Genomic DNA, 12,839 nt, shown 5'->3' on the forward strand with positions numbered 1-12,839 from the left:
CTACAACTGTGGAAAGTCTGACTCGACCACCTGATTCATATGGGTCCTATTTTCCAGTCAAATTTTAATAGATGACCCAGATAACTAGTTGCTGAAATTTGTACCCAGTAAGTATGTGGTTTTTTTTTTCCCCAACAAGAACCAAGAACTGTCACATATACATCTTTGCACCCTACTTTGTCACTTCATATTTCTTGAAGATTTCACTTTGCATATGAATCTACATAGACTTCCTTTGTTCATATCTTATCTTTTATTTTTTATTTTTTATTTTTTTTTGGTTTTTCGAGACAAGGTTTCTCTGTATAGCTCTGGCTGTCCTGGAACTCACTTTGTAGACCAGGCTGGCCTCGAACTCAGAAATCTGCCTGCCTCTGCCTCCCGAGTGCTGGGATTAAAGGCGTGCGCCACCACGCCCGGCTGTTCATATCTTAGTTTCAAAGTATTCAGTCGAATGGCCAAGTAATAATTAACTAATGATTGAAACTGAGCAAACTTTTCATTGTGTGTGTGTGTGTGTCTATTATATCAAATGGTGAGGATCTTGGCAGAAAGGTCTTGGTTTCCCCTATTCCTTAGGACCTACAAACCTTCCCTATTCCTTAAACCTTCATGCTAGAACATGTACTAGTGTTGTGGGGTATTCACCAGAGAAGACTACTCACACATGGGTTTAAGCTAACAGATGGCAGCTGGTTACTGCACTGGGTGTTCAATACCCCAGGACAACCTGAGTCTTTCTCAGGGTGAGCTTTTAAGCACACAAAAACCATGTTCTGGGTTGACATACTTCAGTTAACAAGAACTGTTAGCCATAAACAGAACTACAGAAGCTAAAAAGCAAGGTTAGTACATTTTGAGACTTTCCCAGAACGATATGGACTTTGATGGATTAGGCCTTTGTTTTACTTTTGGTGGGCGTGACACTAAAATCAGCCTCATGTCTCTTCAGTTCAGCAACTCCTAAGCTCTCTTTCCATTTTCCTGAATCATCTGCCCTGCACAGGTATTCAGTAGCTCCTATTTCATCACTGGATCTCCAACACTGGGGACACTGTAACTGATCATTTCCATCCACATTAGAGATTGTACCCAGTGGACTCAGAAGACCCTGGACTACACCCTGCCTGACACATGGCTGACTGACTGGCGTGTTCCAGAGGGGGACACTCTGGAAAGACCAAGTGACTCTCCCTCCTTTAGCTCTGTTTATGGAAGCGGGGTTGGGTGGGGGGACCACTGCATTATCAGTTCTTGGCCCAATATGGTGCGCTCCAGCTTCTGCACAGCCTTCAAAGATGGCAGCCCCCATCTAGAAACGGCCATATTTAAGCCACCAGACGCCAGGCTAGGGCCTGACGCGACCGGAACGTGACGCAGAGTGGAGGTGGGGCTCCTCCCTCCAACCCTGGCGTCGGACGTCTCGTGACAGACACTTCCGCTCGGGGCGGCGGCGGTGGCGGAAGTGGGAGCAAGGCCGGAGCTTTGACCATAAAGCCCAAGGCGGCGGCGTTGGCGACGGTGTTTGGGGCCGGGCAGCTCCGAGGAGCCTGCTGGAGCCAGAATCGGACGTCTCTGTTGCGGCCTGCGTTGTGTCTCCTCCTCCGTTGACCCTGCGGTGAGCAGCGGGCCCCGGCCGCCCTTCCCCCGCCGCCGCTTGGGCCTCCGGGCCTGGCGTCCTCGGCGAGCCGAGCGCCGAGCTGGGCCGGGCCAGGCGGGGCGGCGCCCAGCGGGCGGAGGTCGGAGGGCGCAGGGCGATCGGTGGGTGGCGGGTACGGGGATCCTCGGGCTGGGCGCGTCCCCGCCGGCAACCTTCTGGGTGGGAAGAACTACCAGCCGGCCGGCCACCGAGGCAGTGCTGCCAGGCGCGTCACATGCCCCCGCCCGCCCGCTGGCACTGGGAGACAGGAGCTTTCAGGGTCCTGCAGGGTAAATCCCGTTTCCGAAGTTCCAGGAAGAAGGACCTCCCGAGTGCCTTTCAAATGGCCAGGTGTCCTCCTGGCTCATAATCGTGCCGATGTTGAGAGTAAGGTTGTGAAGATTTGAGATTTCTCGTCTGCTGGGCAGCGTGGAAAGACCGCACAAATTGCCCTGTTCTCCCAACAGCCCCTCCGAAGCACCGAGGCACTGCCCACTTACAGAGAAAGCGAAGAACAGAGAGGCTAAGGCACTCGACCAAGGTCACACCTCTGATAAATTTCAGAGTGAGAGGTTGAAACAGGCAGCTAGACTACTTAGCACTTACTGGCCTCTGGCCTCTTGTACTTTAGATGCCCCCAAAACTTGCCACCTGTTAGTTATCTGTCCATCAGCACCCCCTTCCACCTCCTGTCTAGTGATGTCATTTGAGAGCCTCTTAGTCCTACCTTAAAGCCGTGTTGTATTTGCACTTGTGACTTACAAGGCATATAAGGTAGTGTAGTGTCATCAAACCAGAAGATTTTGAATTCTGGCAAGGTATATATTGGATTTGAATAGGTTTCCTAGCCAGCTCTTTAATGTGAGTCAGGTCTGGCATGCCTACTGTGTGCACCTTTCTACAAGAATTTCTACAACAACCTAACCTGTTGACTCTTCACCATTGAAAATATTGTGTCTTTCGCTTCCCAAAGAATAAACTCTTGTCTCTTTCTTGTGACTTCAGCAACTGATACCCACATGATTGAGTTAATAAAATCTTTTGTTGACATGTTTCTCTTCGATCTTGGTAATATTGGATCAGAATTGAGTGTAAGAGCTGGAAAGTGAATTATAACTTCTGAAGCTGGCCAGGCTAGTTTGGTGCCCTCGGTTGTCAGTTGTTTAGTTTGCTACCCGGCCTGGTAAACCTATGTAATGAGTTTAGAAGAGGAATCACTAAACATGATTCCCTTTTTGTTGTATGATATTTTTGTCCTCCCTCGAGGGGAATTAGATGCCACTTCGTCCAGTGCACTGTCATGTGTGAGCAGAGGCTGGAGAAGACAAGTGGTTGGCACCTTCATTTAGGAGATGTTTTTCTTCCACATGTGTGTCAGGCATTACTGGGTCCTGACTCAGGGATGAAGGCATGGCTGGGTTGTGTCCTCAGAGAATTGTAAAATGATGAGTCTCAGAGCCAGGAGCTATTTAGGAAGGAATGACTTGGATGTAGAAAGAATCGGAGGCTTCTTCAAAAAGTAGTTTTTATTTTATTTTATTCCCTCAGGTGAATTAGATAGTGTATTGTTCTGGCTAACAACTTGAAATATTTGCCAACTTTTTGTGTGTGGTGTATGCATGCACATGTGCATCTGTGTGGGCCTGAGGTGGGTATTGGGTGTCTTACTTAACTGCCCGCCTTTTTAATTTTTAATTTTTTGAAGACAGGGTCTCTTCCCTGACCCTGGAGCCTATCCACTGCTAGCAGGCTAGCCAGTGAGTGCACGCATGCACACACGTGCACACACATGCACGGGTGTTACAGATGCTTCTGTACCCACCCTTTTTCTTTTTCCTTTTTTTTTTTTTTTTTTTGGTTTTTTACTTTTTTATTTTTGGTTTTTTGAGACATGGTTTCTCTGTATAGCCCTGGCTGTCCTTGAACTCACTCTGTAGACCAGGCTAGCCTCGAACTCAGAAATCTGCCTGCCTCTCCTTTTCTTTTTCTTGATTTAAATGTGGGTCCTGGGATCTGTACTCAGGTCCTTACACTTGTCTGACAACTGAGCCAACTTCTGCCCCTATCTCTGTCAGCATTAGGTTTGCTCCTGTAAGAGAGAGAGGGCCATAGTCTGGTGAATGACCGATCACCTCTTTTAAAGAGTAACCACCAGCCCTAAACGTGATTCCCTTTTTGTTGTATGATATTTTTGTCCTCCCTCGAGGGGAATTAGATGCCACTTCGTCCAGTGCGCTGTCACGTGGGAGCAGAGGATGGATTTTCCTTTTTAGCTGACAAGAAAGCTTACTTGGCTCTGCTAGATTTAGTGATGCATGCTGGAGAAGCCCTGTGTCCTCTGCTTGCCATGGCTCTCTGGTTCCCTCCATTCAGGGGCCCAGGTTTTACACTGAAGGTAGAACCTCGGGAGTAAAGGAAGGAGAGTGGAACTGGCATGCGCTCTAAAAATAGCTTTATTAGTGAAGTCTTCCAGGTGACTGCTGGCAACCACATGGTGACTTTTCTGGTTGCCTTTTTTTGGTGTCAGTTGTGGTTCATATTCAGAGATCCTAACCCTGTAAACGCCGTCCTTGTATGAGAGGAGTTGTGAATCAGTTTCTGGCTCCACCACCAAATGAGGCAAGGAAGTTTGAGCATTGGCTGTGCTGTTACTCTGTCTTCAGAGAGGTCTGCACTAGTAATACTTTTACGTGTATTTGTCAGTAACTTTCTATGAAAATATGGTGTGAACCCAGATTCAAAGGTTCAGTCGTCATCTTCTGCATCTATCCTTCCCGGGGTCTGGCATCAGTCTTTAATTTTTTTCAATGATAAATCATCTAAGTTCCATCCAAGTTGGCAAATGGGGCTGAGATAGATGAGTTTCCCTGGGTAACTAGGAGGTGGCCTCCTAGTCTGAGCTGAACAGCAGCTCCTCTTTAGAAGAGTTCGGAAACTTCCTTATCTTTATGTCCTTCTTTCTTGGTGTTGCTCTTCTCATTGTGACCAAGGCCCTTACCTGTGCTGGTCTGTGCTCTGCTCTGTGGTCTGGGTACTGCACTGTCCGCAGTTGCTGCAGACATTTTGCAGAATGTTTTCTTGCTTGTTATTTATCCTTACATTGTTCACCTTTTAGAGAACATTAAAGACTAGAGATCATTTGCATCTTTGTTTTAAAGTTTAAATAAAACAAAACCAAAGCCTGGCTGTAAGCAGTGGTTGTGAGCAGTGACTGTAACCCAGAGGTGAGTGTGACATGATAGTTTACATCAGAGCCGCCTTGAGGACTCTCCCTGACCACTTTCCATTTTAGTAATGCAGACTGATTCCAACACCAAATTTAGAACAGCTACTTGCAAAATGTCCCCTTAAGGAAAGAAGAAAGCTTGGGATTTGATTCCAGTGGTGATGCATTCGCCTGTTCAGCTGCTTAAGATGCAGTAATTAATGCACAGGGTGGGAGTCCAGCCAGAGGTCTGTTTTGGTGATGTCATCACTGGTTTGAAGATGTGATTGATTCTGTTATCCGTTTCCTGGTCTCCTAGGATTGCCTGTGTTGGCACAGAGCAGATTTGAGGCAGCCTGAGGACCTGAGCAGTCTGTAGGGATCGCACAGCTTGGCCTGCTCCTTCATCAGCCTTGCTGATGGTGCTGCCAGGCAGAAGGAAGGAGATTCTGGATGCTTCCCAGCGTCAGGTGACAGTAGCCTCTTCAGGGAGTTAATTTACTTTACTTCAGGAACCAGGAACCAACTCTATAACAGTTACTGTGCATGAACTGCACATATAAGTATGACAATGTCATAAATACATGTCAATAAAATTAAAATAGTTAATGCCATTTATTCTGTTCTTGTATCAGTGTGATTTTTAAAGTTATTTCAATTTAGTTTTGAATTGACCACACAATAACAAAGTTACTATGACTTTAAAAACTTGAAACTGCATTTTATGAAAAATAGTGGCCCCTCACACATGCATACACATGCATTTCCTTTTGAAAGCTGCCAAAAATTCTCCATGTACTTTCAGATTTTGGGACCTTGAAGAAACTATAGGTCATTTTTGCAGTCCCTAGTATAGAACTGTTTCTAGGGTGTGGTGGCATATACCTTTTGAGACCCTGCCTTTAAATTAAAATGTAGGTTGGATATGTTGGCACACATCTTTAGTCTTAGTCTTAGCAGTTGGCTCTCTGTGAGTGAGGCCGGCCTGGTCAACATAGTTCCAAGGCAGCCAGAGCTACAAAGAAAGAGCCTGTCCAAAAAAAAAAAAAAAAAAAAAAGAAAAAAAGAAAAGAAAAGAAAAGAAAAGAAAAAGAAAAGCAGCTCTTCATCCCGTGTCTGTCATTGAGTGACTGCGGAAGAGCATCACTGTCTTGTCTAGGCCCTCCTACCCAGCATTCCCGTCCTTCCAGGTCCCGGGACATACAATTTTTTGGGCACTTGTTGTTGCCTGTGTTACTTGTTGAGATGGTCCTGGTTAGTTTGGCTGTCCTGCCTCTGTCTCCCAAGTGCTGGGATTAAAGGCGTGTGCCACCACTCCCGGCCCCACTTTTTAAATAGGCACACATCTATATGGAAATAAATATAAAAATAAGAGAATTTTCACAAATTTTCACTCCTTGTGCCTTTTTCAATCCATTATCTCCTTACTGCTGTTAACTCAAGTGTAGGGTTTTTTTCATCTTTGTAAAGCTATTTATTGAACATCTTCTCTAACCCCGGTCCCATCCCACTCCCACGCTCAGGACGTGAAGCCAGCTGCAGCTGATTTCTAACACGGTGACTAATCTTGCTTGGTTTGGATTCCTTTGTGTGAATGGAATCATGCACTGTGCAGTCATTCTCTGTATCTCTGAAACCTGTGTCATGTGTGGTTTTAATTCCATTTTCATTACACCATAATATTTCATTGATGTGGTGTGCATCTGAAGTCTTGTTACTCTGCACCTGGTGCAGGACCATCTCTTGAGCCTAGGAGTTGAAGGTCAGCCTGGGGAGCTAACATATGAAGGAAAGCCTGTGTTTCCTTTTCTTTTTTCTTTTTTTGGTTTTTCGAGGCAGGGTTTCTCTGTGTAGTCCTGGCTGTCCTGGAACTCACTCTGTAGACCAGGCTGGCCTCGAATTCAGAAATCCGCCTGCCTTTGCCTCCCGAGTGCTGGGATTAAAGGTGTGCAACACCATGCCCGGCTCTGTTTCAAAATATAAATGAATGAATAAAAAGTGGAAAGGCGGGGTTTAGTCAGTGTCTGTCTGTGTTCCATGAACCAGTAGTTTAAACAGCAGCAGTGTATTCCTTACAGTTCTGGAGACTATGCACCTGAGCTGCGGATGGACAGAAAGGGCTTTTGAAACCTCTTCTCTGTCTTTCATATCAGCACCCTTGTTTGTGTGTGTTCTGACCACCTCCTTTTAGCTATGCTAAGGGCCAACCCTAATGACCTCATCTAGCCTGTAACCCCTGTAAAGATCAGTAAGTCCCATTCTGATTTGGGGCCCAGCTTGGAATGCATGGGCAAGGGTGGGCCATAATTTAGCTGTCTCTTTCACTTTAATGGACAGGGCTGCTGCTCACAGAAGCTGACCCTTTGTGGCCTCCTTTTCCCTTACCAGTGCAGGGAGACCTGGAGTGGGTAAGACGGAGTTAGTTCCTAGAGCAGTGTGCCCGAGTTTGAGATTACTAACAGTGCTGCTTAGCTGTGTAAGAGGTCGAGGCCGAGAGATGCTCAGCACATGCCTGAGCCTGGACTTGATCCCTTAGCTCCTCAGAAAGGAAAAAAGTAATGCAGGGATGACTGCTCTGAGCTTTCTGAGAAAACCAGAACGACTCAGTGTGGTTCGTGGCCATCCCTGTGCTCTTTTCTCTTTGCTTTCTTGATCTTTGATCTTGACCCATCCCTCATGGGCTTCACCTGTGTGGAGACAACAGCTCATAATAGCAGAGGGGGCTTGAACAGCAGAGTCTGATGATCTGACACCGTGTCCTTAAAGCGGTGGAGTTCCTCATGCACACGCTAGAAGCTGGGCTCTTGCTGTTCTTATTGCTGTTCAGGTTGGTATATGTGGCATCAGACTACCAACTTTTTGGCTGAATGATCTTGAACTTCGAAAATCAGATCTTAGTTTGAAGTATTATATGACTTTGCTTCTTCCCACATCTCAGCCTCATTTAAAGATTTAAAATTCTGCACCTGTAATTCTGCAGTGTAACTTAGCTTTTAGTGTTCCCCCTCCCCTGCTTGTAGCCCTTCCTTGGCCCATGTATGATGTTTTGTTTTGGCCAGAATCTTTCTCCAGCTGACTGTTGTTTAGTGCTTAATTGTCTTGTCTGGTCCTCATTCTCGAGATACTGTTATTACATGAATTCACGTCTCTCTGTCCCCCTCTCCCCCACATATACCCTTTTCCACTTCTCCCCCTTTGCTCATGTCTTTTCCTCAGTCTCTGGGGCAGTTTCCTTCTGCTTTATGTTGTGTTTGGGTAAGCCAGGCAGTTCTCTGTCCTTCATAGAACTCCACTGAAGTTGCTTAAATACTGGTCACTTACTCTAGTCCATTAATCAGTGTGACAGCAGCCTCAGTCATCTAGAGTCTGCTGGTTACTTAGAGAGGAACCTTTTCCTAAGGTGTCCTCAAAAAGTGAAGCAGCTAAGTACTTGCCCTGTTAGTGTATGTGATACAGATATTGGGTACTGCGTAGTTGTCCACTGGTTACATCTGTAGAGTGGTAGAAGATGTGTTTTGACTCCTAAGAGCCCTGGGTTCTTTTTTTTTTTTTTTTTTTTTTTTTTTGGTTTTTCGAGACAGGGTTTCTTTTTATAGCTCTGGCTGTCCTGGAGCTCACTTTGTAGACCAGGCTGGCCTCGAACTCAGAAATCCACCTGCCTCTGCCTCCCGAGTGCTGGGATTAAAGGCTTGCGCCACCACGCCCAGAGCCCTGGGTTCTTAAGCAAGTGCCAGTCTGTAACATGCTTGCTGTGCAAGCTGGAGGACCTGAGTGGATCAGTACCTACAAAGAGCGGGGGGGGGGGGGGGGGGGGGCACTTCCGTGACTCCAGCATAGGTAGGAGGCAAAGGTAGATCTTAGGGACTTGCTGGCCAGCAGCTGTAGCTGAAATGGTGAGCTGTGGCTTCAGTGAGAGACTGTTTCAAGATCCAAGTTGGAGAGCAATAGGTGAGACACCTAGTGTCAGCCTCTGGCTTACACACCTCACACACAAACACCTGGGAGCATGCACTGGCACCGATCAATAACAACAAAAAGTTCACAGGAACAGTTACTTCATAATCTAGATGAATTACTGTTTGTTAATTGTTGTCTTTGAACTGGGTTCATCACTCCTGTGGAGAGTTGTTAATGGTGGATTTTTTGTTTTATTAATTGAAAAATTTTTTATTTTATATGTTTGGATATCTTGCCTGTATGTCAGGCAGCACTCCTGAGCCTGATTCCTCAAGGGGGCCTGAAGAAGGTATCTGACTCACTGAGATTGGAGTTACAGATGGCCGTGAGCCACCATGTGGTGCTTATTCTTTGGAAGAGTGGTCAGTACCCGTAGTTGCTGAGCCACCTCTTATTTTGGCAGATCAAGAGACAAGTAGGTTTTACAGACTAGACCATTGGGCCAGTTTTTCCTTTCAAGGAACCTTTAGCCGTCTAAGTCGAAGAAAATGATTGCCTTCTGAAGTTCCTGGGTCGGCCAGGTCTTCCCGCTTTTCATTGTCTTCTGGAGGCTGAGCTAACATTTGTCCGTGTCATATGAAGTCTGTCTCTGCACTTACTCGGCTGTTCCTGCCAAATGGATATCTTTGTGGCTTGCAAGTCTGTGAACTCATGATGTGGTCTGAAGTTGTAGAGGATCTATCTGCTGGTTATCCCTGAAGGATAGACCCTTCTGCGCAAGGTTTTTTAAAGCCAAGTAGGGTTTTAAAGCAGGCCTGATTAGAAAGACTCCCCTTTCGTATGGTTAGTGTGTGTAGTTAGAATGAATGTGTGTGTGTGTGTGTGATGGGCAGATGGCATGTATAGTTAATTAGTAATGTCACTTGTTCTAACAGTGCTGGTCAGAAACTGAGCAGTGAGTTGGCTTTTCTGTTTCTTCTTGCTGCTGTAGAGAACACTGAGTTCTATCCTTGGGATTCAGGGGAAGTGAAAGTATAGTCAGCACGCAGGCAGCCTCAGGATGCATGATGCTGAGCACTGTGCTATAGAAAGGCCTGTGGAGGGACCAAATAACTTAAGTACATAAATTAAAAATTAATAAGGAAGTGCCATCAGCAAAAGAAAATAGTATAAAGATATTACATGCCATACTCAAAGTTAAGATTTCAGTGACTTTCGTATATTACTAGTGGCTTTTTGTATTATTTTGTAGTTTGGGGTTGCTGAACCCGTGGCTCTGTGCAGGGTAGACAACCATCTACCATTGAGCCACAACTTCACCTCCACCTTTGTGAACAAACAGTAATTTTGTTGTTATTCTTTTGTGACACAGGGTCTCTGTGTAGTCCTGGATATTCTAGAACTCACTTTGTAGACCAGGCTGGCCCCAAACTCACATAAATCCTCCTGCATCTGCCTCCCAAGGCTTGTGCTGTAATGCCTGAGCAATGGTTTTATTTACAGATCTAGTTGTACAGAAAGAATTCTCCACTCCCACAAAATACAAGGGATTTATTCAGAAGTAAAATTTCAAGGTGGATACAGTACAGGGTATCAGTGGATACAGGCAGAATTGCCTAAAAGTCTTGAAGTCTTGGTTTGTTTGAGGCATTTGTATGCGTGTATTTTGACACCAGGTTTCTCTAACAGAACTCTGGCTGTCCTTGGCTCCTTGTGTAGACTAGGCTGGTCTTGAACTCACAGATACCCGCCTTCCTCTGCCTCCTGAATGCTAAAGTCACAGTTCTATACATTAATCATCTCAAAAGGAAGTTAATAAAATCATTTCATTTGTAAAAGCATGGAAAATAACTAACCAGGTTAGACGAAACAAAGTCACAAAATACTGATGAGAGAGAGTGAAGTGCCAGAGAGATGACTAAACGACCAAAAGTGGCAGCCATACAATGTCTCAGTCACTTAGTTACTGTGCTACTGTGAAGAGACATGACAACTCTTACAAGAGAAAGTGTTTAACTGGGGCTGGCTTATGGTTTCAGAGGCCTAGTCCATTATCCTCATGGCAGGAGCATGGTAGACATGGTGCTGGAGAGGTCGTTGAGCTACATGCTGATCCACAGGCTGACAGAGACACCTGGGTCTGGCCTGGGCTTTTGAAACTGCAAAGTCCACACTCAGCGACGCACTTCATTATCTAAGCTTTTTAACCCTGTCAAGGACTTCCACTCCCTGGTACAAGCCTGTGGGGGCCATTTTCTTTAAACCACCACAAGTGTCATGACCCAAGAAAATCTGTAGGACCTACATAGAAGACCAGATGCAGCAGTGTGCATCTTAATCCTGTCACTCCTAGGGGAAAAAGAGAAGCAGAAAGCAGAAGCTTGGGGGCTAGCTAGTCTGGATTCTGCAGTGTGGTGCAACACACATTCTTTCTCTCTCTCTCTCTCTCTCTCTCACACACACACACACACACAAATACATTGTTTTAAAAGATTTCTTCAATGTATATAAGTGCTTGGTATGTGTGTGTTATGTGTAGCATGTGTATGCCTGGTGCTTTGAGGAGGTCTGAAGAGGGCATTGGATCACCAGAAAATGGTCACGAGCCACCGTGTGGGTACTGGGAACCAAACCCCTGCCCTCCCTCTGCAAGAGCAGCAAGTGCTGTTAGCCTCTGAGCTTCAGACATTGAAGAGGCCGTGATAACTGTCTGAGAAGAATCCATTAAAGGAAGAAGTGGTTGTTTTGGTTTGCAGTTTGAAAATGGACAACCGGGGCTGGAGAGATGGCTCAGCGGTTAAGAGCACTGACTGCTCTTCCGAAGGTCCTGAGTTCAATTCCCAGCAACCACATGGTGGCTCACAACCATTTGTAATGGGATCTGATGCCCTCTTCTGGTGTGTCTGAAGTCAGCTACAGTGTACTTAAGATATAATAATAAATAAATCTTAAAAAAAAAAAGAAAATGGACAGCCTATCATAGTGGAAAAACATGGCAGTAGGAGCATAAAGTGGTGACTACTTACCTCTCTGATGCGTACTGGTGGTGAGCTTATCTCCTGTCTTTCAGACCCTGACTCCAGCCCAAGTTGCTCTCATTTAAGGTAGGTCTTCCCTGTTCAGTGAAAAGGCAGCAAACAGTAGCCAAAGCACTAGCCTGTCATAGTGATGAGTGTCTTTAAATCCAACACTGAGGAGGCAGACTCAGGCAGATCTCTGAATTTGAGGCCAGCCTGAACTACATAGAGAGTTCTAGGACAGCTAGCGCTACAAGTCTGTCTTCAAAAATCCTTCATCACGTGTCCTTTCACGTGCTTGCTTTAGCAGAACATCCTCTCCTGTGTCTGCTTCAGGGAAACGTTTTTTTCAAGAGTCTGCCTTAGCCTTTCACACCTGTGTCCACTTTAACAAAGTGTTCCTTCACGTGTTTGCCCTAGCAAAACAACATCGGACTGACTTTCCAAAGACTCCTTACGTTTCCACTTCAATATCCCTAATTTTTTTGCTTTTGTTTATCAAGACGGGTTCTCTGTATAGTCCTGGCTGTCCTGGAACTCAGTCTGTAGACCAGGATGGCCTTGAACTCAGATCTGCCTGCCTCTGCCTTCTGAGTGCTGGGATTAAAGGTAAGTGCTACCACAGCCTGAAAGAACACTCCCAGTTTTAATTATCTACCTTTTCTGGGTATTGCAGCATACACCTGTAACTTGAGCTAATTTAGCTAGCAAAGGCAGAAGGATCAAGAGTTTAAGGCCAGCCTGGTGTTACAGCATAGTAAGATTCTGTTTCGAAAAGCAAGCAAAATTATAACCAACCCAAAATTTATCTTCTATCTCATGGATTTCTGAATGTCCAAATTGTCTTGACTGCTCAGAACTAGGTTGTGGTGGAGTCATAGTTCATGATTTCAAATTTTACATCAGAGCAAGCCAGGCATAACAGAAAATCACACCTGAAATCCCAGCTCTCTGGAGGCTGAGGCAGGCAGATGACGAGTCCAGACCAGGCCCTACTTCCTTAAACACAGTGAAACTTCCCCAAATAAAGCTGCTCCAATCACAGCAGCATGGCATTGGCACAAGTTTAGATTTTGGTTTA

The 12,839-nt window shown here is 45.6% G+C and overlaps 1 protein-coding gene across 1 annotated transcript in view; it reads left to right on the forward strand.

Annotated features, from left to right (window-relative positions):
• The first annotated feature begins 1,436 nt into the window (after positions 1–1,436).
• Positions 1,437–12,839, forward strand: part of Rab7a (RAB7A, member RAS oncogene family) — a 42,318-nt gene continuing 30,915 nt past the window's right edge. The window contains exon 1 of the mRNA XM_085840362.1: positions 1,437–1,618. The gene's annotated coding sequence lies outside the window, so the exon portion shown is untranslated. The remainder of the gene's footprint in view (positions 1,619–12,839) is intronic.

Source organism: Mus caroli, unplaced genomic scaffold (genome assembly GCF_978045245.1).
Source record: "Mus caroli unplaced genomic scaffold, Mus_caroli_1 scaffold_7, whole genome shotgun sequence".
In the NCBI taxonomy this organism is placed as follows: Eukaryota; Metazoa; Chordata; class Mammalia; order Rodentia; family Muridae; genus Mus; species Mus caroli.